Consider the following 12,727-nt stretch of genomic DNA (forward strand, 5'->3'; position numbering starts at 1 on the left):
ACTCCTCCCCGATGGCAGCTTGGTGGAGCCATGCGTTATCATCCATTAGGAGGAAGGTGGGACCCACTCCATCCCTGAAAAGGCGGACATACTGGTGCAAAATGACGTCCCGATACACCTGACCTGATACAGTTCCTCTGTCAAAGACATGCAGGGGTGTACGTGCGCCAATCATAATCCCACCCCACACCATCAAAACACGGCCTCCGTACAGGTCCCTTTCAAGGACATTAAGGGGTTTGTATCTCGTTCCTGGTTCACATCAGATGAAAACCCGGCGAGAATCACTGTTCAGACTATACCTGGACTCGTCTGTGAACATAACCTGAGACCACTGTTCCAATGACCATGTACTGTGTTCTTGACACCAGGCTTTACGGGCTCTCCTGTGACCAGGGGTCAGTGGAATGCACCTTGCAGGTCTTCGGGCGAATAAAGCATGTCTGTTCAGTCGTGTGTAGACTGTGTGTCTGGAGACAACTGTTCCAGTGGTTGCAGTAGGGTCCCGAGCAAGGCTACCTGCAGTACTCCGTGGCCGTCTGAGGGCATTGATGGTGAGATATCGCTCTTCTTGTGGTGTTGTACACTGTGGACGTCCCGTACTGTAGCGCCTGGACACGTTTCCTGTCTGCTGGAATCGTTGCCATAATCTTGAGATCACACTTTGTGGCTCATGGAGGGCCCGTGCTACGACCCGCTGTGTTTGACCAGCCTCCAGTCGCCTTAGTATTTTACCCCACATAACGTCATCAATATGTGGTCTTTGAGCCATTTTCAACACACAGTCACCATTACCACGTGTGTAAATGTCTGCACACTTACTCGCTGCACCGTACTCTGGCATACACCAATACACCTCTGCGCATGTGGACTGCTGCCAGCGCCACCGTGCGACAATCACAGGTCAAACGCACCGCGTGGTCATACCCCGAGGTGATTTAAACCCGAAAACCGCCCACCAGAGCGTTGTTTCACCATGTATCAGCATTATTCTTTATTTACGAGCATGAGTGTAGCATGAGTCCCGCTAATATCTGGAGATTTGTTCCGTCAGAGATTGTGAAACGCTTTCTGTAATTAAGAGATAAGTAATGAATCTATTGCGTGCTGACAGTCTTTTCCTTATTTGGAATGCCCTGTCTATTCTGTTGATTACATTTGCCCTGTAACGTGCGGCTTATACAATTCGGATTTCGGATAATGCAGCCAGTATCCCACAGCGAAGAGAAGGATTTTGCTGTTTTGAATCAGAAGAATAGACCCATCAGAAGTTGGGAAGAATCATGCCAAGGCAAGAGGAAACGCAGTGGGAGATTCTTTGACGAGTGTACAAGCGGCGCGGCATAGAGGCAGTGGGGGCGAAGTCCGTGAGAATCTGCGGCCTCGCGCTGCTCTCCGCACGAGTCAGCCGCAGCGGCGCTGCGAGATAGCGACGGTTCGCACAATGGCGACAATTTGTAAATCGTCATAAAAGTGGCACAGAATGGCGAGCCGCGGAACGAATGGCTCCCGCATTATTCGCGTGCCGTGGTGCGTACTTTTCTGCCATTCGTTCTTCGCACAATGCATTGTGTTATCAAACGAGGGGCATAAAATGCGTAAAGCATTACGAAAGTAAATCAGAAAATACCTTCGGTCATTTCCAGGGCTCGACAGAAGAACTAGAGTTCGCTGCTCGCGTGCTTTATTTCCATAAATACATTAAATGGCTCTGAGCACTATGCGACTTAACTTCTGAGGTCATCAGTCACCTAGAACTAATTAAACCTAACTAACCTAAGGACATCACACACATCCATGCCCGAGGCAGGATTCGAACCTGCGACCGTAGCAGTCCCGCGGTTCCGGACTGAGCGTCTAGAACCGCTAGACCACCGCGGCCGGCCATAAATACATTAGCTGGGCGTGGTAATAGTTTGGAACCTATTAATAATACTAGTCTGCATAGACTTACAAAGAATACAAGAAAGCCTGTGGCTTCAAGTAAATAAATTTCGATGTCGGCACGATTTGCAACGATGTGATCACCAACTTTCACGAAGTAAATAATGCTTGAACACGGAGCCATTAAAAGCGTGAATTTTAGACTTCATCGTGGATCTGGAATAGTATCTCAATCAACTGCTGAAGAAACTTGATATTAACATTGTTGTTCTTGTATAAGCCCGGGATGGAAGACATCTCTATCGTACTGATCCCTCATGCCACACAAAATAGATTAAAACGCCGTTGCGGAAGCAACGAAAAATGCGTACCAAATTCACAAGAACACGAAAATCCCCAAGACTGGTGAAGTTTTATACAAGAATTTTGGTCATATGTCAAGTACACCGGCCGTAAGAGCAGTCAATACCTCCACTGCGAGATAGCAATGGTGATGTTACTGATGACAGTGCCACTAAAGCAGGGTTAGTGAACATGGGCTTCCAAAATTCGTTGACAAAAGAAGACGAAGTAAATATTCCAGAATTCGAATCAAGAACAGCTGACAACATCAGTAACTTAGAAGTAGATTTTCCCGGTGTAGTGAAGCAACTTAAATCACTTAAAGCAAGGCTTCCAGTCCGGATTGTATAGCAGCAACGCGTCTTTCAGAATATGCTGGTACAATGACTTCCTACTTAACAATCATGTAAAACCGCTCGCTCGTTGGAAGATTCGTACCCAAAGACTGGAAAGTTGCACAAGTCATACGAATACTTAAGAAATGAATTAGGAGTAACCCGCTGAATTGAAGACCTATATCATTAACGTCAATTAGCTGTAGGATATTGGGACATATACCGTTTTCGAAAATCATGAGTTACCTCGAAGAAAACGATTTATTGACAAATAGTCAACACGGATTCAGAAAATATCTTTCTTGTGAAACAAAATTAACTATTTCTTCTCGCGAATGCTGAGTGCCATCTACATGGGACATCAAATTGATTCCATATTTTTAGACTACCAGAAGGCTTTTTTCACCATTCCTTACAAGCGACTTCTAATCAAACAGCGTGCCTATGGAGTATCGTCTCAGTTGTGTGACTGGATTAGTGAATTCCTTTCATAAAGGTCAGAAGTCGTAACACTCACGAAAAATCATCGACTAAAACAGAAGATATATCTGGTGTCCCTCTACTGTTCCTGATCTCCATAAACTATTTACGAGACAGTCTCAGCAGACCTCTTAAATCGTTTGCAGATTATGATGTCATTTCCCGACTTGTAAAGTTATCAGATATTCAAAACCAATTGCAAAATGATTTAGATAAGATATCTGTATGGGGCGAAAAGTGGCAACTGAGTCTAAACAACGAAAAGTGTGAAGTCATCCACATGAGTACTAAAAGGAATCCGCTAAATTTCAGTTACACGATAAGTCACCCATATCTGAAGCTGGTAAATTCAGCTAAATGCTTAGGGATTACAATTACGAATAACTTAAATAGGAACGCTCGCACAGTTAATGTTGTGGAGAAAGCAAAGTAAAGACTGAAATTTATTGGCACAACATTTAGAAAATGTAACAGAGACTGCGTACACTGCGCTTGTTTGCCCGCTTTTGGAGTATTACGGTGTGGTGTGGGATCTGTATCAGATAGGATTGACGGAGGACATCGGAAAAGTTCAAAGAAGAACACCACGTTCTGTATTATAGTGAAATAGGGGAGAGAGAGTCACAGATATGAGACACGAATTGGTGTGACGATCATTATAACAAAGGCGATTTTCGTTGCGGCAAGATCTTCTCGTGAAATTTCAATAACCAACCTTTCCCTCAGAATGTGAAAATATTTTGTTGGCGTCCACTTACATAGGGAGAAATGATCATCATAAGCAAATAAGAGAGATCAGAGCTCGCTCGGAAAGATTTAAGTGTTAGTTTTTCCTGCGCGCAATTCGAAGCTGTAGCGGTAATAAAATAGCTTGAAGGTGGTTCAATGAACCCTCTGCCAGGCATTTAAATGTGAAGTTCAGAGTAATCATGTAGATGTAGATTAGATTCAATCTTGGGAAAATATTCATTAAGCTCATTTCGAAATTCCGAAAACAAAAGTGTGTTGTGTCTGGCATGGTTTCTCCGTGTAAATATGAATTATTCTTAAACTTGATCTCATATTGGGCGACTCGCATATATATTCAGCTACATTTTTTGATCTCTAAATCCAAAATCTGTTAGCTGTATCAATTTAGACATCCTCTGACAGGAAAACAACGTCACTCCTGCTACATTTCCAAGCTCTGCCCATTGGAGACACGAAGTCTCTTCGAGTTCGTGTCACAGTTAAATTTTATTATTTATTTTATTTATTTATTTATTTATTTATTTATTTAACCTGATCAGATTAGGGCCATCAGGCCCTCTCTTACATCGGACCAGTGTTCCACACATGCAGCATTTCACACATCAGAGTCACATCATGAACATAGTTTAAATGAGAAAATTAGCTTACTCTAGTGACAATATGAATAAAGAGTAGTGACTAAGACCTAATAAAGTAAATGCGGAAGTATTTTTACAACAGTTGCTATACATACAGATTATGATAAAAGCAATAATAATAACAGTAAAACAAAAAATCAAATAATAATGATAAACATGACTAAGACCTAATAAAGTAAATGCTGGCAGTATTTTTACATCAGGTGCTATACATACAGATTATGGTGAAAGCAATAATAATAACAGTAAAAAAAATCAAATAATAATGACAAACATGAGAAAGATTGGCAATAGTAATGAAGGTTTGTGCAGATGTACATTAATATTTTGGTGTGTAAAGTAGATGTTTACTAGTATAGCGAGTTTTGGGTAAGGGAGGTTTAAGGAGGGGGAGAGAGGGAAGTAATGAGGTGAAGTGCACTCATGTACAGAGGAAGGCATTACTGTTGCTTAAGTAGATACGTCATTAACTGTTTTTTGAAGCCGGTCATGTTTTTAAGTTCTCTAAGATAACGAGGGAGGTTATTCCAGAGTCGGGTTCCCGCTACTGTAAAGGACTTGGAGAAGGTGACTGAGCGATGCAGTGGAACGGAGAGGATTTTATCATGATGGGAACGTGTGTTTCTGTCATGTTGTTCCGACATGAGTGTTAGGGACGGGGAGAGATATGAGGGACAGTGTACATTTATAAGGCAGTAGATGAGACAGAGTGTATGGAAATCTCTGCGTTTGTCTGCACGCAGCCAGGACAATTTTGCATATGCTGGTGAAATGTGATCAAAAAGTCGAACGTCAAACATATATCGGACGCAGGCATTCGTGACCAGTTCTAGACGTCGGGAATTTTCCTGAGAGAGGCCTTGTAGGATAATATCGCTGTAGTCAATGATTGGGAGTATAAGCGTTTGTACTAATTTCTTTTTCAGATCGAAAGGGAAGAGTTTTTTATATTTTTGTAGGACATGAAGGGATGCTGATGCTTTTTTGCACACTGCAGTTACGTGCTCTGTCCAATTTAGATTTTCATCTATTATTACTCCCAAACTCTTTGCTGAGGGCGAGAAGTTAATATTTGTTCCATTTAGGATAAGAGGTGGTACGGATTCCCGATGTTTTGGGCTAATGAGCTTAGAGTGACCAACAAGTACCGCTTGGGTTTTAGATGGGTTTAGTTTTAGACCTATGTCCTGTGCCCATTTTGACAGTGCATCGAGGTCAGTATTGAAATTTTCAATAGGTTTCTTGAGATTGCTTGGTTTCGCACTTAGATACAACTGAAGGTCATCAGCATACATATGGTATTTGCAATAGGTCAGGACCGATGACACATCATTGACATAAAGAGAGAAGAGTATAGGACCTAATACTGAGCCTTGGGGAACACCTGACACTACCTGCCGCCATTGTGATTTTATATCCCCAGACAGGACGCGTTGCTGACGAGACGTCATGTGTAACGGATCTCAACTTGTTTCACATAAAAACATTTCGTAATGACAAGCTGATAACAACGACAGCTGGCAGAGTTCATCAGTCAGCATGTGGCCTGTCTTATCAATTTATGAATATATGCTCAGAATTCCGTTCAGTGGTGCGTGGTCTAACTGACCGATTTACTCTTTTCAATGCTACCCGTTTTCTTTAGCTGAGGAAACCGTGTGTTTACCATCTTGTACAACGGCTTAATTGTACCGTATGTTTGTCGAAACTTATTATGATGTGTAAGCAAAGGCTCATGTTCGATAAACCGTAAGATCCACTGGGTCTTTCATTACACATATGACATGGTGTTATTTCGTTAGTGAACCCTACAAACAATATCACTTGGGTATCTTATGCAGCCAACAAAGATTTCATAATGTTCCCTGATGGCACGTGGTCACGGAAATTTTAAAGTCAGAAGTTGCCATTTTTTTTTCTTTTTCAGAAACCCACTTATTTCTAACCGTTACGAGCGTCACTTAGAATTTCGAAGAGAGTTGGCTGCCGCTTACGTACTCTCTTCATAGGGCAATATCCGTGTGTATACATCAGAGTTATTACTACACTCTTACATAAAATCCTCTCTTCGGATCCTTTTCGTCACCTTTAGGACAGGAAAAATAAAAGTGTTCTAGTTGCGAGACTTGAAATCCAGTAGGCAATGTGAGCTACAACATTCCTTTCTGGATCCGCCAGCTTCCTCATAGCTTTCCCCAGCGTGTTTACATAACTTATAGAGAAGTAAACGCTGTATACCAGTGGCAAATTACTGCCTTACTGCTAACGAACCTCCAGATAAAAGGTGATAACTGAAGTGACTTAAATAACTATAAGTATTTACGTGATACTGATAATGAGTAGGCAGGCAAAGCTAGCATAGCTCTTAAACAAAGTGTATGAGCATAGAATCAATTAAACTTTGTAGTTAAAAGTAGTGTACTCAATGATGCTCTCAGCCGGTAACATGTAAAATATGAATGACATAAGTAACATGATACGATCAGTTTCTGGGTTGTTTGGCCTACTGAAGACGCCCATTATGAGAAATGACCTTTTGCGAAGTACGCATCTTTAAGTGTCCATTCTATGCAGTTCCCTTCATCAGTTGGAAAGTGGTTGTGATGGACTTGTGCACACTGACAACAGTGGTTATTCCTGTCGCGTATGAAATCGACTGTAACTGAGAAGGTGTGGCACTCGTCTACTCCCCCTGCACATTCTACATCTAGATCTACGTGATTATTCTGCTATTCACAATAAAGTGCCTGGGAGAGGGTTCAATGAACCACCTTCAAGCTGTCTCTCCATCGTTCCACTCTCGAAAGGCGCGTGGGAAAATCGAGCTCTTAAATTTCTTTTATTTTATCGTGATGATCATTTCTCCCTATGTAGGTGGGTGCTAAAAGAATGTTTTCGCAATCGGAGGAGAAAACTAGCGATTGAAATTTCACGAGAAGATCCCGTTGCAACAAAAAACGCCTTTGGTTTAATTATTGCCACTCAAATTCACGTATCGTGTCTGTGGAACTGTCTCCCCTATTATACCATAGTACAAAACGAGCCGCTCTTCTTTGAACTTTTTCGATGTCATCCGTCAGTCCCACCTGATGCGCATCCCACACCGCGCAGCAATACTCCAGAATTGGGCGGACAAGTGTGGTGTAAGCAGTCTCTTTAGTAGATCTGTTGCACATTCTAAGTGTTCTGCCAATGAATCGCAGTCTTTGGTTTGCTCTACACACTACATTTTCTATGTCATCGTTCCAGTTTAGATTATTTGTAATTGTAGTCCCTAAGTATTTATCTGAATGTACAACCTTAACATTTGTGTGACTTATCGCATAATCGAAATTTAGCGGAATTCTATAGAATAGTAGCGCAGCAAAATGGACAGTAACCTTGAAGGGATGAGGAATGCTCGCTAGAGAGTAGTCGGAGTACTGTCAGCAAAGTGGAATAGCTTGTACAGAAACCTGGTTACACGATTGTATTCTACCACATACTCTAATTTTATAACTGGCCTCTTAACCTGGAATGTTATACTGCCAACATTCCTGTGTAGAAAATCTATTGCTAGCTTCTGATATACACTCCTGGAAATTGAAATAAGAACACCGTGAATTCATTGTCCCAGGAAGGGGAAACTTTATTGACACATTCCTGGGGTCAGATACATCACATGATCACACTGACAGAACCACAGGCACATAGACACAGGCAACAGAGCATGCACAATGTCGGCACTAGTACAGTGTATATCCACCTTTCGCAGCAATGCAGGCTGCTATTCTCCCATGGAGACGATCGTAGAGATGCTGGATGTAGTCCTGTGGAACGGCTTGCCATGCCATTTCCACCTGGCGCCTCAGTTGGACCAGCGTTCGTGCTGGACGTGCAGACCGCGTGAGACGACGCTTCATCCAGTCCCAAACATGCTCAATGGGGGACAGATCCGGAGATCTTGCTGGCCAGGGTAGTTGACTTACACCTTCTAGAGCACGTTGGGTGGCACGGGATACATGCGGACGTGCATTGTCCTGTTGGAACAGCAAGTTCCCTTGCCGGTCTAGGAATGGTAGAACGATGGGTTCGATGACGGTTTGGATGTACCGTGCACTATTCAGTGTCCCCTCGACGATCACCAGTGGTGTACGGCCAGTGTAGGAGATCGCTCCCCACACCATGATGCCGGGTGTTGGCCCTGTGTGCCTCGGTCGTATGCAGTCCTGATTGTGGCGCTCACCTGCACGACGCCAAACACGCATACGACCATCATTGGCACCAAGGCAGAAGCGACTCTCATCGCTGAAGACGACACGTCTCCATTCGTCCCTCCATTCACGCCTGTCGCGACACCACTGGAGGCGGGCTGCACGATGTTGGGGCGTGAGTGGAAGACGGCCTAACGGTGTGCGGGACCGTAGCCCAGCTTCATGGAGACGGTTGCGAATGGTCCTCGCCGACACTCCAGGAGCAACAGTGTCGCTAATTTGCTGGGAAGTGGCGGTGCGGTCCCCTACGGCACTGCGTAGGATCCTACGGTCTTGGCGTGCATCCGTGCGTCGCTGCGGTCCGGTCCCAGGTCGACGGGCACGTGCACCTTCCGCCGACCACTGGCGACAACATCGATGTACTGTGGAGACCTCACGCCCCACGTGTTGAGCAATTCGGCGGTACGTCCACCCGGCCTCCCGCATGCCCACTATACGCCCTCGCTCAAAGTCCGTCAACTGCACATACGGTTCACGTCCACTCTGTCGCGGCATGCTACCAGTGTTAAAGACTGCGATGGAGCTCCGTATGCCACGGCAAACTGGCTGACACTGACGGCGGCGGTGCACAAATGCTGCGCAGCTAGCGCCATTCGACGGCCAACACCGCGGTTCCTGGTGTGTCCGCTGTGCCGTGCGTGTGATCATTGCTTGTACAGCCCTCTCGCAGTGTCCGGAGCAAGTATGGTGGGTCTGACACACCGGTGTCAATGTGTTGTTTTTTCCATTTCGAGGAGTGTAGATTCACCTAGAAAAGTTCTCTTGTACAGAGTAATAATCACAGTCTTCAAGAGGATGAAACCACTACGCTCTACCCCAGATAAGTGACACAACCCATTTATAGGTTTCCGGGAGTGTATGACGAAATTCACGTCCAATTATGGTTTGGAAATTATGGTACGTACACACCACTTCTGTACAACGATCTTCATCGAACGTTTCAAACTATGCACAGAGATCTGGGTTTCACATACTGCTAAGAAACGAGGCATGCAGTTTCAGCACCTTTCAATTTCATCCAGTTACCCAATTTCAACTACTTTTCTATTTCTTTGGGGACAGGAGAGACAGTAGAACGCTATTTTCAGTTGTCAGAGACACATTAACATAGAAATTCACTAAATCTGTAACGTTTCTGGAATCTATTTCAGGCCTCTTAGTCATAATGACTGTGAGGCTATTAACATTTCATGTAGGAAATTTATTTTCATCATGAACCATACTTTTAGCTAACAACGTATTGTCTGTATACACTGATGAGCCAAAATATAATCATCACCTGCTTAATAGCTTGTTTGTCCGTCTTTGATACGAAATACATCACTGACACTGCGTACCAGGTTTGTGGTTGTATGTAGCGTTAGATGTCTAACAAAAGGCTATGTAATTCGCGTAAATAACGGTCCACTGATTTGCGTACGCGGTGATGGCGCTCGATTGCGACCAAGATGGGTTCCATAGGACTTACATCAGGCCAAACTGATCGCCGAGACATCAACGTGAGTTCACTGTAATGCTCCTCAAACCACTGTAACTCGGTTCTGGCTCCGAGACACGGACAATTATACTGCTGAAAGATGACATCGCCTTCGGGGAAGACATCAAGCGTGAAGAGCGGAGGTGGTTCGCAGCTGTCAGCGTGTCTTCGATTACTACCACAGGTCGCTTGCAAGCGCCAGAGAGTGTCTCCCATCGCATAATACTGCTCCCACCAGTCTGCATCCGTGGCGAGCTGCACGTTTCGAGCCATCGTTCACCTCTATGACGTCTTTTGTGGAGACGACCATCAACCTAGTGTAGCAAAGATGTGATTCACCCGAAGAGCCTGTAACACCGAAAATCCAGGATGCATGGCACCTGCTACCGGTATATAAGTTGTTTTAATTGTATGTAGATATTTGTAATCCAAATGCTTTTTTAATAAGTGAGGATATTGCTTCACTGTATGTGTACATTTAGGTAGGAGTCTGTTGACGTTTCATTGTATTTCTCTGTGTTTTACTGTGAAACTTATAAGCTCTGGGAAAAAGCTAAAGGAATTGTTATTTGCATCGACTAGCAACGATAAAAGCAGAGCTTGTGCGTTGTAAAATCTTTGGGTAGGGAGTGGTTGCGCAGAGCGCGCGGAGAGTGCGGGGGACGGGTTCCAGCGCTTGTAGTGTGCGGCAGTGTGGTGTTAACGCTGTCGCAGTAGAGAGCACCATTTCGGCGGCATCATGTACGCGCGCCAGCCAGATGTCTAGAGCAGGAGTACGGACAGTGGACAGGCGGAAGAGGCTGTATTAATTACGATTGCCCATTCCTGTAATTAGCCGTGGCCCCACAATATGCTACCGTCTTCAACAACAGCAGCCGTTCCAGCAACACAGTTTCTTCGTCGGCTCCGAGTTTCGTCGTACGCACAGCACTGGACTGTTCATTGGTAGAAAGTACAAACAGCTAACCCATCAGCACAACTGAATGTGATTTGATTGATAAGATTTATTTAAATAATAATCATTAAACTCAGGGCGATTGTGTCCTCATTGCTCCCATACATTGTTACTAAGCAGGTCCTTGTTCCTTTTTTTTACTAATATGCTAACTGAGTGTCATAAGGAACAAATCGAATAGTTACAACTAGTTTATTAATGAATAAATTCTCTTTTAATAATTTTAGCCTCAATCTACTTTCAATTAACTGTTGTACAACAGAGGCTTCAGTATATGACTAAAGTAAAGCAGTTTCATTTTTCAAGTCTGAGAATCAATCATTGGAAAAAATCCGAATCTAATGAAATGCACAAATTAAGAGTGCGGATGTTTTATTTATTTTACATATAGCTTGGAACACATGGCTGTTTGGTTTGGTACGTATTCTAGTATTTAATTCTGTTCAAGTCAGTAAAAAGGCTCAGTTGTTCAGACAATAATATGAAATCCAGTTTGCAAAATAATTACGGCAAAGTATAAAGTGCTTGCTTTTTTTCTGAATTTCTTTGATGACGCTATGCTGAGGTCACTGAAAGTCGTTGCTCACTTAACGAATTTCAGTATTAACATACAGCTTAATTGCATATTTTCAAATCATTACTCCATTGCCTTATTGAAAATTTAATGTCAAACATAACGTAAGAGTGACTTCTCAGTTTTCTTTATCATTACATACTCACTTAAAATTAGTGTCAAAAAAAGTGACAACTTTCAGTTGCCACGTCAGTGTTTAATAATGCATGTTTTTCTTTCTCATCATCTTGTACAGGATTTTGGATGTAAATTGCCCTATTGGGCTGGCGACTGTTAATTATTTCCTTTTCGTTCATTAGTGTAACTTTTGGATTCATGATCAGTGGTATCCCTTTTCTGTCCAGTGTTGACCGTGAGTGAATGCACAAAGTAACTTTCATTTTCCAAATTATAGCCCTGTTCGGTATAATTACTTTTTATTTTTAGTAGACTTTCCATCAGAGGGGTCGGTTGTACACTTTCCTCCTACTTATCGGTATCACTTCTTCGGGAAAGATAGCCTTACCCAATTAGAAAAATCCTTTACGCATACACGCGATCCACGGTCATATTTTATATCGCAAGCAGGATAGGCCGATTAGTAAGAGGGAGGTTACAAGCCGACACGTTTCCATTGATCGACGGTCGAATACCGATGGTCCTGTGCCTACTGCAATCGTAACTGACGATTTCGTTGGGTCAACATGTGAACACGTAGGGGTCGTCTGCTGCGGAGATCCGTGTCCAACAATGTACGATGAACGGAGCGCTCCGAAAAACTCGTGCGTGCACCAGCACTGTGCTCTTTCAGTGGAAACGCCCTATACCATCATCTATCCTGTTTTAAAGAGCAGACAAGTCGTCGCACCACACGTTCTGTGAAGAGTCGTGGACGTCGAACCATTTAGCACATAGTGGTAGTTACACTGTCCTATCTCTTTGCGTAGACGCTCATGAGAGTAGCACGTGGACATTCGGACACATTCGCCGTTTTCGAGATACCCGTTCACAGGCTCTGTGTAATAATAACCTGTCCTTTGTCAAAGCCGCTTATATCAAT

This window comes from Schistocerca piceifrons, chromosome 2 (genome assembly GCF_021461385.2).
Source record: "Schistocerca piceifrons isolate TAMUIC-IGC-003096 chromosome 2, iqSchPice1.1, whole genome shotgun sequence".
Classification (NCBI taxonomy): Eukaryota; Metazoa; Arthropoda; class Insecta; order Orthoptera; family Acrididae; genus Schistocerca; species Schistocerca piceifrons.